The 13,145-nt window shown below is 42.3% G+C and overlaps 1 pseudogene across 1 annotated transcript in view; it reads right to left on the bottom strand.

The window, feature by feature from the left end:
- LOC147642301 (uncharacterized) overlaps positions 1-7,781 on the bottom strand; it is a 47,840-nt pseudogene extending 40,059 nt beyond the window's left edge. The window contains exons 1-2 of the transcript XR_015266941.1: positions 7,555-7,781; positions 4,997-7,205 (exon numbers count right to left, since the gene is read on the bottom strand). The product of XR_015266941.1 is annotated as an uncharacterized LOC147642301 (transcript). The remainder of the gene's footprint in view (positions 1-4,996; positions 7,206-7,554) is intronic.
- Positions 7,782-13,145: the final 5,364 nt, after the last annotated feature.

The raw sequence follows: 13,145 nt of genomic DNA, 5'->3' as shown, positions 1-13,145 counted from the left end.
TATATCCATAGGGATATCTTCTGCCATCTCTGGCTGTCCATTTGGACCATTTTCAGCACCATTTAAGGGCTGGTTTTCCTGCTGTAATGGCTGATTTACAGCCCTTTGTTGTTGTCCATGATGTCCATCATCATCAAAGATGACTCTGCCAGGCTCCTGTTGCCTTGCAGGCTCCTTATACATGCATGTTTCATCAAAAATGACATCATTGCTGCGTATGATCTTTCTATTCATGGGATCCCAAAGTCTATACCCCATTTCACCTCTGTCACCATATCCTAGGAATATGCATTTATGAGACTTAGGATCAAGTTTGGTGCGCATTTCCCTGCGTATGTGCACGTACGCAACGCAACCAAACACTCTCAAGTGCTTGTATGACGGAGGCTTCCCTGTCCATACTTCTTCTGGCACTTTCCCACCAAGCCTCGTGTTAGGTGACCTGTTTATAAGGTGAACGGCTGTCATAACAGCTTCAGCCCAAAAACCATGAGGTAATGCAGCATGTGACAACATAGAACGGACCTTCTCCTGAATGGTCCTGTTCATCCTCTCTGCTGTCCCGTTTTGTGGAGGATCATAAGGAGTAGAGAGCTCCCTCTTGATGCCTTTAGCATCACAAAAGTCCTGAAACTGTTTGGACGTATACTCTCCACCATTGTCGGAACGCAAAGCCTTCAGTGTTTTGCCAGTTTGATTCTCAACAAGAGCAACAAACTTCTCAAACACTGAGAATGTATCACTCTTCAAACGAAGAGGATAAACCCACACCTTGCGTGTGGCATCATCAATAAAAGACACAAAATATTTTGCCCCTCCCAAAGAAAGCTGAGGCATCTCACATACATCTGTATGCACAAGCTCTAACTGAGCATCTTTCTGTCCAAGAGCTTTCTTGTGGGGGCATTGTAGTTGCCTACCATATATACAATGCTCACAAAATTGAAAACTTGAAAACTTTAGAGAAGGCAAGTAACCCAAACGAGACAATTGCTCCATTCCCTTGACACTCATGTGTCCCAACCAGCTATGCCACATAGAAATTTCCGGCAGCTCGGTTGCATTTACATTAGCATGGTGACAAACACCTGCATGCATGAAATAAAGAGTGTCCACTTTAGAGCCTCTGGCAACAACCAGTGAGCCCTTACTAATCTTCCACTTTCCACTACCAAATGTGGTAACATAATCAGCATCATCAAGCTGTCCAGTAGAAAGCAGATTCTTCTTGATTTCAGGCACATGCCTGACATCATGGAGCATAAGCTGTGAGCCATCTGAAAACACAAGCCTCACATCACCTCTGCCAAGAATTTTGCATGCATGGTTATCACCCAAATAAACCACTCCTTCATTGCCAGCAGTGTACCTGACAAACAAGTCTCTGCAACCTGTGACATGAAAGGAGGCACCTGAATCAATGATCCATGAGTGCATACCATGACCACCTGTAAGAAGTGAATGGGCATCAAGTGAAGAAGTAAATAGGACCTCATCCTCACTGCCACCTGCATGTGACACATTGATTTCTTCGATCTTGACTCCACTTTTGCCCTTTGGCTTTACATCTTTGGCTTCATCCTTCTCTTTGTCTTTGCCTTTTCCCTTTTCTTTTTGATCATTTTTCCATTTGTAGCATTGCTTTTTAATGTGTCCCTTCTTGCCACAATAATGGCATTCCAAATCCTTTTTGGAGCGTGACTTGCTCCTTCCCCTTTCTTGGCTTTTCCCCCTTTGCTGGGATCTCCCACGTGCATTCATTGCATTGGACTTTCCAACAGAGTTGTTTTTCCTGTTCATCTCTTCTTGAAGAAGAGCACCCTCAACATCTGCATATGACAGCATAGCATTCGAATTGCTAGTGGCTGTCCTGAATGTGTCCCAACTCTCTGGCAAAGTGCATAACAGAAAAGTGGCTTTGAACTCATCGTCCATTGCCAACTTTTGATTAATGACCTGGCTGACAATACCATTAAACTCATTGAGATGGGCTGTCATAGATGCCCCTTCCTTCATCTGAAGGCCTATGAGTTTCTTCAACCAATACACTTTGCTTGAGGCACTTTGTTGGGCATACAAGTCTTGCAATCTCTGCCACATTCCCCAAGCTGTCTTCTCTTCACGAATGCTGAAAAGTAATGAGTCTGACACAGACAACATGATAGTAGATCTTGCCAGCTCATCCATATCTTCCCACTCTTCAGCTGTAAGAGAAGCGGGCATCACACCCCTTTCTTTGATAGGCTTGTGCTGCTTTTTCTGAAGCAACACATTGTAGCACTGGGTTTGCCAAATATCATAATTCTGCGAGCCTTCAAGCTTCTTGATGTGAAGCAATGAAGAGCTCTCACCTGTGGTTGCCATAGCAAAATGCAACCTTTAATGCCTGACTCCCTGCAAATGTGCAAACACTGCACCCAAGATGTGCAAACACTGCACCCAAAGCACACAAAGTGCTCACAAATGTTCTCCCAAGCTTTATTTCCCACTGCGGAAGCAAGAATGCAACTTTTCTCCCACTTTTTGTGATGAAAACACCAAAATCTGGTTGCTGCAGATTTTGGACAGCACCTTAAATGTGCTCTTTTGCCCTTCCAAAGTACTATACAGCAGTACCAAGTGCTCACCAATGATGTACCAAACCTGTATCGGCAATTTCAGCAGCTGAATTTGAACCTTTTGATCACTCAAAACAGTGTACAGCCATGCCAAAACATGCACAAAGCTGTGCCAAATCTGTACCAGCAGGTACAATAGCAATAAATGCTCTCCTGGCTGTCCAAATGAGTGAAAATCAGACTTTTACAGTCCTGTACACTGCATAAAACAGTCCCGAACAGAAATTGGGCAAAAGCCCCTTGACTGCAAGCTGATTTCTGAGGATTCAAGACATAAATGTCTTGCCTGCTGCTTTGCCAAGCTCAACAAGCATACAAACTTGAAAAGCCCCTTGATTTGAGATCAATTTCTGATCATACATGGTACATTGACGCACATAAAGGCATCCAGAGTGTTCACGATGCTTCCCCCTGGCCACATATACATCCAATACATGAAAGCCCCTTGATTTACAGGCACATTGAGTGCTTGTAAGGCATCAGCACATTATCCACAGCATCAAATGCGATTGCCTGCATGCAAATCAACTCAATCGGCACAAAAGCCCCTTGATTTGCACTGCAATTTGCTGCAATTTTGCCCAAATGTGCGATTTCTCACATCATACAGCATGTATGAGTGCTTAATTGCACAATTACATCAAAAGCCCCAAATTTCGACATCCAATTTCCTGCAAATTGATCCTGATTTGACCAATTTCCTGCAAATTGATCCTGATTTGACCAATTTCCTGCAAATTTAGCCTGATTGTGACCAATGTCACCCAATTTTGCCAATTTTGCTCAAAAATTGAGCAATTGGGCACCTGTACCTGCTCAATTGCTTGAATTGATAAGAAATTCGCAAAATTGAAGCAAAAATACCTCTGAAATTTCTGATTTTTCTGAGTTTCTTGACTTGCAGGTTGAGACGGAGGTGGTGGTGGCGGCGACTTCGATGCTGGGCAGTTTCTGAAGCATCTGGGCAGCCCCACCTGGCTGTGGGCAGCCAGTTGCTTGCTGGTTGGGCAGCCTGGGCAGCCACGTAGGCTGGCTGCGTGGGATGTCCTGGGCAGCCAAGGTCAAGGGCGAAAGGGCCTAAGGAAGGGGGCTACGCTTCCGATGGAACGGAGAGTGATTCACACGTACGTCTGGCTTTTACGCTCAGTCGGCTGCAATGCCTCAAGGTGGCGAACACACGTAACTAGGCGAATACACGGCGATAAGGAGCATTAGCCAATCAAGCATAGCGCCAACTTCGCGTGTGTTCGCCTGAGTTCGCACAGTCGGCGCATTGATCGCCTGAGGTCGACTTCGCTTGGCGCTGGCGATTAGAGTTGCTCACGCTTCGCCTCTTACGCTGAAGGGCCAGCTATCCTATGCTCCTTCGCTCCACGCTCAGATGCAGAAGTGGCTGCCCCAGCCACGCTACAGCCAGGCCTGAGTATGGTCGTGTGCTGCCTCAGCCAGGCCTTGCTGCGAATGTTGATGCCACAAAGTATGACAGCAGCAAAGCAAGCAGCTCGTTCAGCTATCAAGAAGAAGAGATGAATAGCACCGTCTTCTAGGCTCTGATACCAGTTGATGGGGAAAAACCTGAATTAGGGTTTAGAGTTCATTCATGGGAGACATACACAGAGAAGCAAGGGAGAGAGAGAGAGAGAGTTGTGGGGATAAGTCAACTCACCAAGTGAGTGTGTGACTCCCCTATCACACATGTATATTGCACTAGTACACATAGTGCACTTAGTACATTAAAAGTACTAAGTGTACTATGTACTATAACTTATGGGCTTGTACACACTATAAGGGTGGGCATAACGCCTTTACCCCAACAACCACAATCCCCTCATCAACTCCAGATCTAAGACATGCTCCATCGCCATTGAGCTACCTTTCCACATGACGTTAGCTGATGGAGACCTCTCAGCCATACTCATTAGACCCATGCTTGATATTTTGGAGAGTGGTAACATCTATTGGGGGCTGATGCTCCTTTCATGTTTTATGTTCCTGGTATTCCATAATGAGATTTGCATGGACAGTTTTGTATCACTCCCATGAGATAGTTTTGTTTTGTTTCTATTTTATTTTATGTTCCATGATGAGAAATGCCATGGACATTATTGTATCACTTCGGTCTCATAGGCCCATTGGGTCGTTAGTAGATGCTCTCTCTCTCTCTCTCTCTCTCTCTCTCTCTCTCTCGTATCAGTCTCACTGTCTCCACAGCTCCTTCAATCACCATGTTAGTGGTACACACCTTCCATAGCATTGTAAGGCATAGAAAGAGCAAAGCAAGTACGCAATGAACCTTTAGAATAATAAGCAGCTTCAACACTTGGAAATTTCTACAGAGCTTCCAAGTGAAATTGGAAAAGAGGAACTGCAACACGAACCAGCTCATGGATTGTAGCCAGAGAAATCCTCTGCCCAAGGAGGCTAAGTTGATCCAGTACAGTCAGCATCACGAAGCGATCCTTCGGATTTTGATGCTATCAAATCCAAAGCTCCTGGTTCAACATCCAAATTCTCCAACTTCATTAAAGTGTCAAGCCTGCTCACAATGTCAGAATGCTTGATTTTCAAAAAAAGGAACTTTTGACACCTGGAGACTGCAGTGCACGGCAACTTTTCAGGATCTGTGGTGATAAGAATAACTACAGCATTCCCGGGTGGTTCCTCCAAGAGCTTCAGAAGGGCATTCCACGTCTCATTGGTAAGCATGTGGCATTCATCAATGATGAAGATTTTATACCGTGAACCTGAGGTAGAGGAAAATGTACTTTGTAAAAGAGCTTTCACATTCTCTATCCCATTGTGGCTTGCAGCATCTAGCTCCTGGACATGGGTGGTACATTCGGTGCAAACTCCACATGGTCTTTTGTCTCCAGAGGTGACACAATTCAAAGCCGCAGCAAAAATCCTGGCAGCAGAAGTCTTTCCAGTTCCACGAGAACCTTGGAAAAGATACACAGGAGCAATTTTGCCTCTTGAAATAGCATTGGAAAGAGCATTAGCCACGAGGTTCTGTCCAATCAACTCTTCAAATGTCTTTGGTCTGTACTTTTGGCTTAGACTTCGAGGTCTTTCTAGAAAAACTGCCAGGTCCTTTCCCTCTAAAGGTGTGCGATCAAGCCCATCTTCCTCCTGTAGATCAAAATTCACACTGCTTGACCCTTTCTTTGCACCCTGACCATCTAAACCCAACCCACCATTGAGATCACTTGCAAGTCTCACACTACCTTCTGCAGAAGAGGTTCCACCATTATCACTAATTGCTGAAGGCTCTGTTAGCAAAAGTGCAGCTTCTATCTCTTCCATACTTGATCGTTGATTCAGTCTATCTGATATGCATTCTACTGCTGAGTCTCTTTGCTGAAAATTTTTGAGGACCTTTGAGCTAGGTCGGCCCTTCCTTCTTGATGAGTCTGACAGACCACACGCGAGACTCTTTCCAGCGATGTCTAACAGAGTTTTGCTTCGTTTCTTGCCCTTAGACTGATGGCAAGGCATGCCACGGCCATTTCTAGGGAGCTCGGAGACATCCAACTCGTCATCCGAAGAAGCTTCCCAAGCACATGGAAGGGATCCTTGTGAAAGTGTCCTCTGACTAACGCTTGACAAGCTTGTGAGCAAATCTTGAGACCTCCAAATCTTTTTTACTGCTTCCCCGCCTGATCCTCCACCATGATCCATAAAAAAGGGTGACGGAGATCGTGAGGCAGCCCCTGACTTATTTCCTTGATTCAAATGCTCTTGCTCATCATACACAGGCCCCTCTAATGTGAACAAAGACAAAGAGTGACCACCCGCGTAAAGGCTGTCATCATGAGAGTTAAGAATCAATGGGGAAAGAATTTGAGGGTTCTGTTTGGACATGATATCCTTTTTTGACGCCAAGCTTTTTTTGTTGAGCAGGAACTTCTTTGTGCCTTCCTGGTTTTTGAATTTACAGACATCTCTGCTATGTGATGAAACTCCCCATGTTGTCGTGGGCACCTTTGCACTTCTGGTTTTTCTTACATCTGTGTTTCGGTTTTGGTCCCATTTCTCACTGTGGCCAACTTCATCTTGGGCCCATCCAGAGTTTGTCCAATTCTGCAGTGAAAACTCATCGCTGTCAAGGTCCCTGATGTCCTTGTATGAAAAATGCTTGCCTACCATGGATGGACCTTTTTTTCCAAACCCACCAAAAACCTCCTGTTGCTGTCTTTCATTTCCAAGAGGGGTAACTGCAAGGAGGGTACCTTCGATTCCAAGGTCCCATCTTCCTTGTCCATCACTGACATTGAGAGAGAGTAAGGGTTTGGGCAAAGGCAAAGCACTCTTTCTTGCAGCCCTCCTGGATGCACTACTGCCTGGGAGATGCCCTTTTACATACTGCCCTCTTCCATGACTAGCCCAACCTGTTTCCGAGTTTCTTACAGCAAACCCCCTCAGAGGCAACTTTCGACTAGGGTTTGAAGTTGCAGGAGCACCACCAAAAATAGGTGACTTTACAGTTGATGGGTCCCTTAAGGATCTAGCTCGTTTCAATGCAACCAGCTCCCTCATCAGAGGGAGCTCACCACCGGGCTCGTCTGTATCCAGCATGACCTTGCAACACTTTGCACACGAGAACAAAATGAAAGAAATGAGATCAACTGTGAGACAAAATACATATGTGTGTGAAGAAATAGACTGCAGAAAATGCATTGCATCAAGTGAGCCACCAATTACTTAGGTTCAAAGTGGGAGACTTAAACAGTGAATTGCAACGCTATAAATTCACATTCAAGAGTCAAGACTAAAAAGTTAAAGAAATAAGAATGGTATTCGCCAATTCTAGAGGCATTTTATCACCATGTGTGTGTGTGTGTGTGTGTGTGTGTGTGTGTGTGTGTGAGAGAGAGAGAGAGAGAGAGAGAGAGAGAGAGAGAGATGGTTGGTCCACACAAGTGGATGATTTACTTACGTCAAGCAATTCAACAAACTGACCAAGTAAATTATCATGATTTTTCGAGTTTCTAGCACCTCCTTTGCTGATAAACTTTCTGTGAAGTGCCATGCAGAAGTCTACGCTATGTGGGCAACATTCAATGCATAATTAAGAAGTGTGCAAATCATCTCAAAACACAGCTGATTTTGACAACTGCAATATTTTGTGTGATGGATAAAGCTAAAGAGAGCACAATTCTAAGACAATGTGTAGTTCTGTGTCAGGAAGGGCAAGTAATGTGTGCTACTGGATCTTCTACATAGGAGGAGCAAGAGGGCAAATGAAAAGCTTCTCGTAAACTAATGGAAAAATGGGCTTGTAACATCACAAGTGCTTTGATGATGGGATTAAGGATAGTGTACACAGAAGCAGCATTGGTGAAGAGGACCTTTGATTTGAGGTGATAAGAAGGAGAGAGTTGTTTGGGAGATATTTACCAATTAAAGAGGGCTGCTTGCAGGCGGAGGCTCAGCCATAGCCACAGGCTTGGGTGGATGTGAGAGCTGCTGTGTTGGGGGAGACAATGAAAGCAACAGATGTGGCTACAGTGGTGCTGCTGAGGTAGTCCAACATGTGCGGCAGCAGTAGGGAAAAGGAAGCCATCGCTTGGAAGCTTGCACTTGGCTGCGTCAAAAGCAAAAAGGACAACCAGAAAGTGTTAGATTTTTACACACACACACACACACCCACCCACCCACCTCATCTACCATAGCAGGAAGAGTCGAGTGTACGACTACCGTATGACTTAATGTACGACCGCCCAAAATCTTGGACCAGAAAATGTGTGGTGTTCCTGCAAAATGTGGGCACAACAGAAGTAGACGGCACATTTTACAGAGATACTAAAGAGCGAGATACTTGTGTGTGTGTGTGTGTGTGTGTCACAGTGCGCGCGCGCGCGCGCGAGAGAGAGAGAGAGAGAGAGAGAGAGAGAAGAGAGAAATGGGCAATTTTGAGAGGGTGCTTCTCCAAAAACCTGCAATTTTTAAAATTCGATTAGCCTCAAATTTTTCCCTTGCCGAAAATTGAAGTAAATTAGAGATCTTTGGAATTCACAAATGAAGAAAGAAATCTAAAAGCAGCTCAAAATCAAAATCGAATTGTAACTCCACAAGCGAGAATTCCACAGTACAGTTTTTCCGAGGATGCCAAAAAAAAAAAGTTAAAACCCTTTTTTTTCAGCGCGGGCGTCGTTAAATAATTTATATCTATATCACCTAAAACTATATTCTTTTTGCTAACATTATATGCGGCAAAATTATGGGCGTAATTAGATGAATAATGAAACTTGCGTTACCTAATGAAACTCTTAAACCATATTTTGGTCCCATATTGGTTCGTAATTACTAACAATCGCCCACTAATCAAAATACAATGTCCTAGCCACTTGATCTATATCAAAATACTAATCAGTAACTAAACCCTTTTACTCCTACCTACCATCAATTTTTGACAATTAAGAAATGGGCTCATGTTTAGTCAATTAAGAGGTGATTATACGAATTAATGGGCTCGTGTTTAGTCAACTGACATTAGCCCCCTACCATAAACTTTCTAATTCGCATATTAACGTGGTTTTTGTAACTCTAACCACTCACTAATTAGGCTTTTGCACTTGGGACTTTTTTGAAGGCTTGAAACTAACAGGATAACTACACCCGGCTTGTGTATACAACTCTCACACACCACTGTTGGCAATTTGTACAAGTAGTCAACGGGAATCGTACCCACGACCTTTGAGATAACACTCGTCCTCTTGTACCAACTGAGCTACTGTTGTGGTTGCACCACTTTGGACTATTGGACCAACCATCGCATGATGTTTTGTGATGCTTAATTTGCTAACGACTAATGGATAATGCATATCTAGACCATTAGAACATGTTGAGCACTAGTTACAAATTAAAACTTGTCACACTACCCTTAGGTGAAAACCTATATGCGCACTACGAAAAAAAACGGATATAAATCAAAAAATATCTTCACATTTTGAATTGGTGGTTTTAAAAAGTTTTAGTAATAAAACTTGTAAATTTCATAAAATATATAAAAGTTACATGCACTTTTATGAGTCTATCTAAGATCGATCATGGAGGTTTCCACAACATCAATTGAAGCATTCAGCACAGGTGCATGTAGTGTTTTCTGTCACAATGATGATTACACTAACTAAACAATAAGTGGGTTCCAAATAGACCTTCCTCATTTTGAATGCAATAACTAACTAAATAATAAGTAGGTTCTCAATATGTGCTCCGAATGATGTTGTACAAGCCTTAAATTTACGACCCAAGGTAAGGGGTTTCATATTTAAAAAATTGAAACTTTTTGAGCTTCAAGATGACACCTTCTTATCTATTTTAAGCTTTATCGCATCAATTAATTAGGTCGCTTACTTGCTAACATATATGCACAAATACACATACATGAATACATATACATGTTCATGTATATGCAAACACATATATATATGTATATATAGATACACACACACGCACACCCCACACACACACACACACCCCACCCCACACACACACACCATCTATACATACAATCATACATATATGAATTGTACACCCTTAGCCCTATACTTGGTCTACAATTTGATGCTTTAGTAATATTAAAGGGCTTTATGGTTGTTAAACCGATTCGGTTTACATGGGCATTTTTGCACTTATATGTAAAAGAGCATCTTCCATATATAAGAATGTTGTCTTTCTCATGTTGTAAACGCTCTTGAGATGTTCCTTAGTCACATACTTGAAGGTTCTATCATAAGGAACCCGGTTCATAAAGCCAAACACTTATAAAAGCCTTATAGCTAGTGATAGGTGCCTTGTGTCACTCACTACTCCCATAGTTACTCCCTAGGTGATTATACGAATTAATTGGGCTTATGTTTAGTCATATGACATTAGCCCATTTACCTATTTGTGAATTAACGTACTTACAATAATTGCTCAATTGTATTTTTATTCTTTTCAATATTAACCTAATCACTGACTAACTAGGCCTTTGCACTTTGAGTTATTGAATTGACCATCGCATATTTTATTGATGCTATTTAACCCAATAACTAATGCATTAGGGAAATTTGGACTCAAATTGGGGGGCTTCAAGGATTGCTACACAATCTCTCTCTACAAAAATGGGCTCATAGTTAAATTTTTGCAAATCAACACAGAAGTGAGCAAAGTTTGGACATTTGGAATCTAGTCTTCGAGACCTTTCCAATGCTATATAGCATGATGTGACTTCTTCAATATGCAAAATTGCCCATCATGCTATATATCATTGGAAAGGTCCAAATAACTAAACTCTGCTCACTTCTGAGTTGATTTGCACCATGAGCCCATTTTGTAGAGAGAGAATGTGTAGCAATCCTCAAAGGGCCCGGTTTGAGTCCAAATTTTCCCTAGTGGGTAATGCTAATCCTATTTGGCCAATAACTAATGGGTAATACCAAACTAATGGCAATTTGGCCAATGACTAAGGGTAATACTAAACTATCCTTTGGTAAAATAAGCTAGATGGGTGCTAGAATATATTTTAATTCGACTTCAAAATGCAAAACATATACTTCAAAATTCAAAAAATATCTTTAAATTTTGAGTTTGAAGGTTAAAGATTCTAAAAGGGTTTAATAATAAAACTTGTAAGTTTATGTAAATATCTTACACTATTGTGGGATGGAGGTTTCCCTGCTATAAATGATAAACTTTATTCAAGCACTAAAATCAAAGCATTTAATCCCATTTGCATGGAGTGTTTTTTGTCAAAACAATGATTACAATAAGTAAATAATAAGTAGGTTTAATTGTTGCAAACAACTAGATAATTCTCAATATGTGCCCCTCCCAATGATGTTACCTTTAACTTGCAACCCGCGGTAAGGTTTCATTTTTCTTTTTTAAGTGAAATATTTTGGGCTTCAAAATGACACCTTCCTTATCTATTTTAAGCTTCGTTGCATTAATAAATTGTGTCTCTCACGTATACATATGCATGTACCTATATGCTCATACACACGTGTGTATATGAAAACATGCATACAGATGTACATGCACATAAATTTAGATACATCCATACATATATCGCGCGCACACACACACAGACACACACACATGCTTTAGGAAATTTATAGAGATTTATGGTTATAACTATTAGCAAATTTATAAGTGTCATTTTGAAGCCCAACAAAGCCTTTATTGTGGGTTGTATATTAATCAAAGAGATGATTGTAACCCTAGTATAAATTTATTATTTATAACCTCGATAATGTAGACAACTCCCTAGTCGCTTGCTTGAATAGATGCATGAAGGAAGAAGAAAGAGATGGAGGAGGGAGTTGAAGGTTCTCTCTAGGAAGTATAGAAAGGTTATCTCTAGGAAGTATCAAAAGGTTACAGTGTGCACACCAGACAATACACATACCATCTTTCTCACAGCTCAAACAGGAGAGGTACTCTTACACGGTGTGCACACCAGACAATACTCTCATTCCACTCACAATACACACACTTCTAGATTACAATCCTCCACATAAAACCTCCTTGCCTAAGGCTACATTGATATCCACACCCATCAATTATAAGAAATACACACACTTATAGAGTACAATCCTCCACATAAAACCTCCTTGCCTAAGGCGACATCAATATCCACACCCATCAATTATAAGAAATATCTTTTGATCTAGAGTCCATTTGGGAGGGGGAGATCGTGCTCAAAAGAGATCTCCCCTCACCTTGGGAAAGGGAGAGAGATGTACAAGAGCCATGAGTATCACTTAGAGTAGGCACATGGGAAAGAGAGGGAAATGTGCGATGAGTATCTCTTAGACCAAGGTGGCCATGCACATTGTGCACACTATCATCAGTGGACCCGACACGATGGTGGTAGTGGTGGTGTGGTCGAAGGGGTCAAAGAGGTTGGAGGGGTCGGAGGGGTTGTGGACAAGGAGCCAGTCGTTGAGGCTATGGAGTCAAAAGGGTTAGAGAGGTGAAAGGGGTTAGACAAGGAGGCGGTCATTGAGGCTATGGAGTTGGTGAAGCTGGAGGTGACAGTCAACTTTGGAGTGGCAAAGACAATGGAGACAATGGACAGAGTGTGGAGGATCTCGCTAGCCATCTACCGGTCACCCACCATTCATTCATCATCCTACTGAATGCTAAACCATAATGAAAGCATACTCTTCTTGAAAACCTATCCCCTGCATCCAACAAGATAACTCCCATCATGGAGACAAGTTCTCTAGCACTACCTCCCATACAAAGAATCCAACGAGATAACACAGGCATAAAAAGAAAGCAAGTTCTCTTGCAACACCTCTTAGGCAAGGCATCCAACAAGACCACTCAAGCATAAGAAAACCTAAAAACCAAATGGCAATTAGCAAAGGTGAACACACCCAAGTCTGAGGGTGTGGTATGATCATCGACGATGGAGCACACATGAAAGGAACACTCGAGCAGCCATCTCGAGAGTGATCAGTGGCATAGGGTCTTGAACTAGACTATTAAAAATAATCAACCCCCAATGAGGTGAGGTCAGGGCAAGAATTTTGC

The sequence above is a fragment of the Cibotium barometz genome, chromosome 1, assembly GCF_041138505.1.
Source record: "Cibotium barometz isolate CiBa-2024 chromosome 1, ASM4113850v1, whole genome shotgun sequence".
Lineage (NCBI taxonomy): Eukaryota > Viridiplantae > Streptophyta > Polypodiopsida > Cyatheales > Cibotiaceae > Cibotium > Cibotium barometz.
This window is presented reverse-complemented; position numbering and strand designations above follow the sequence as displayed.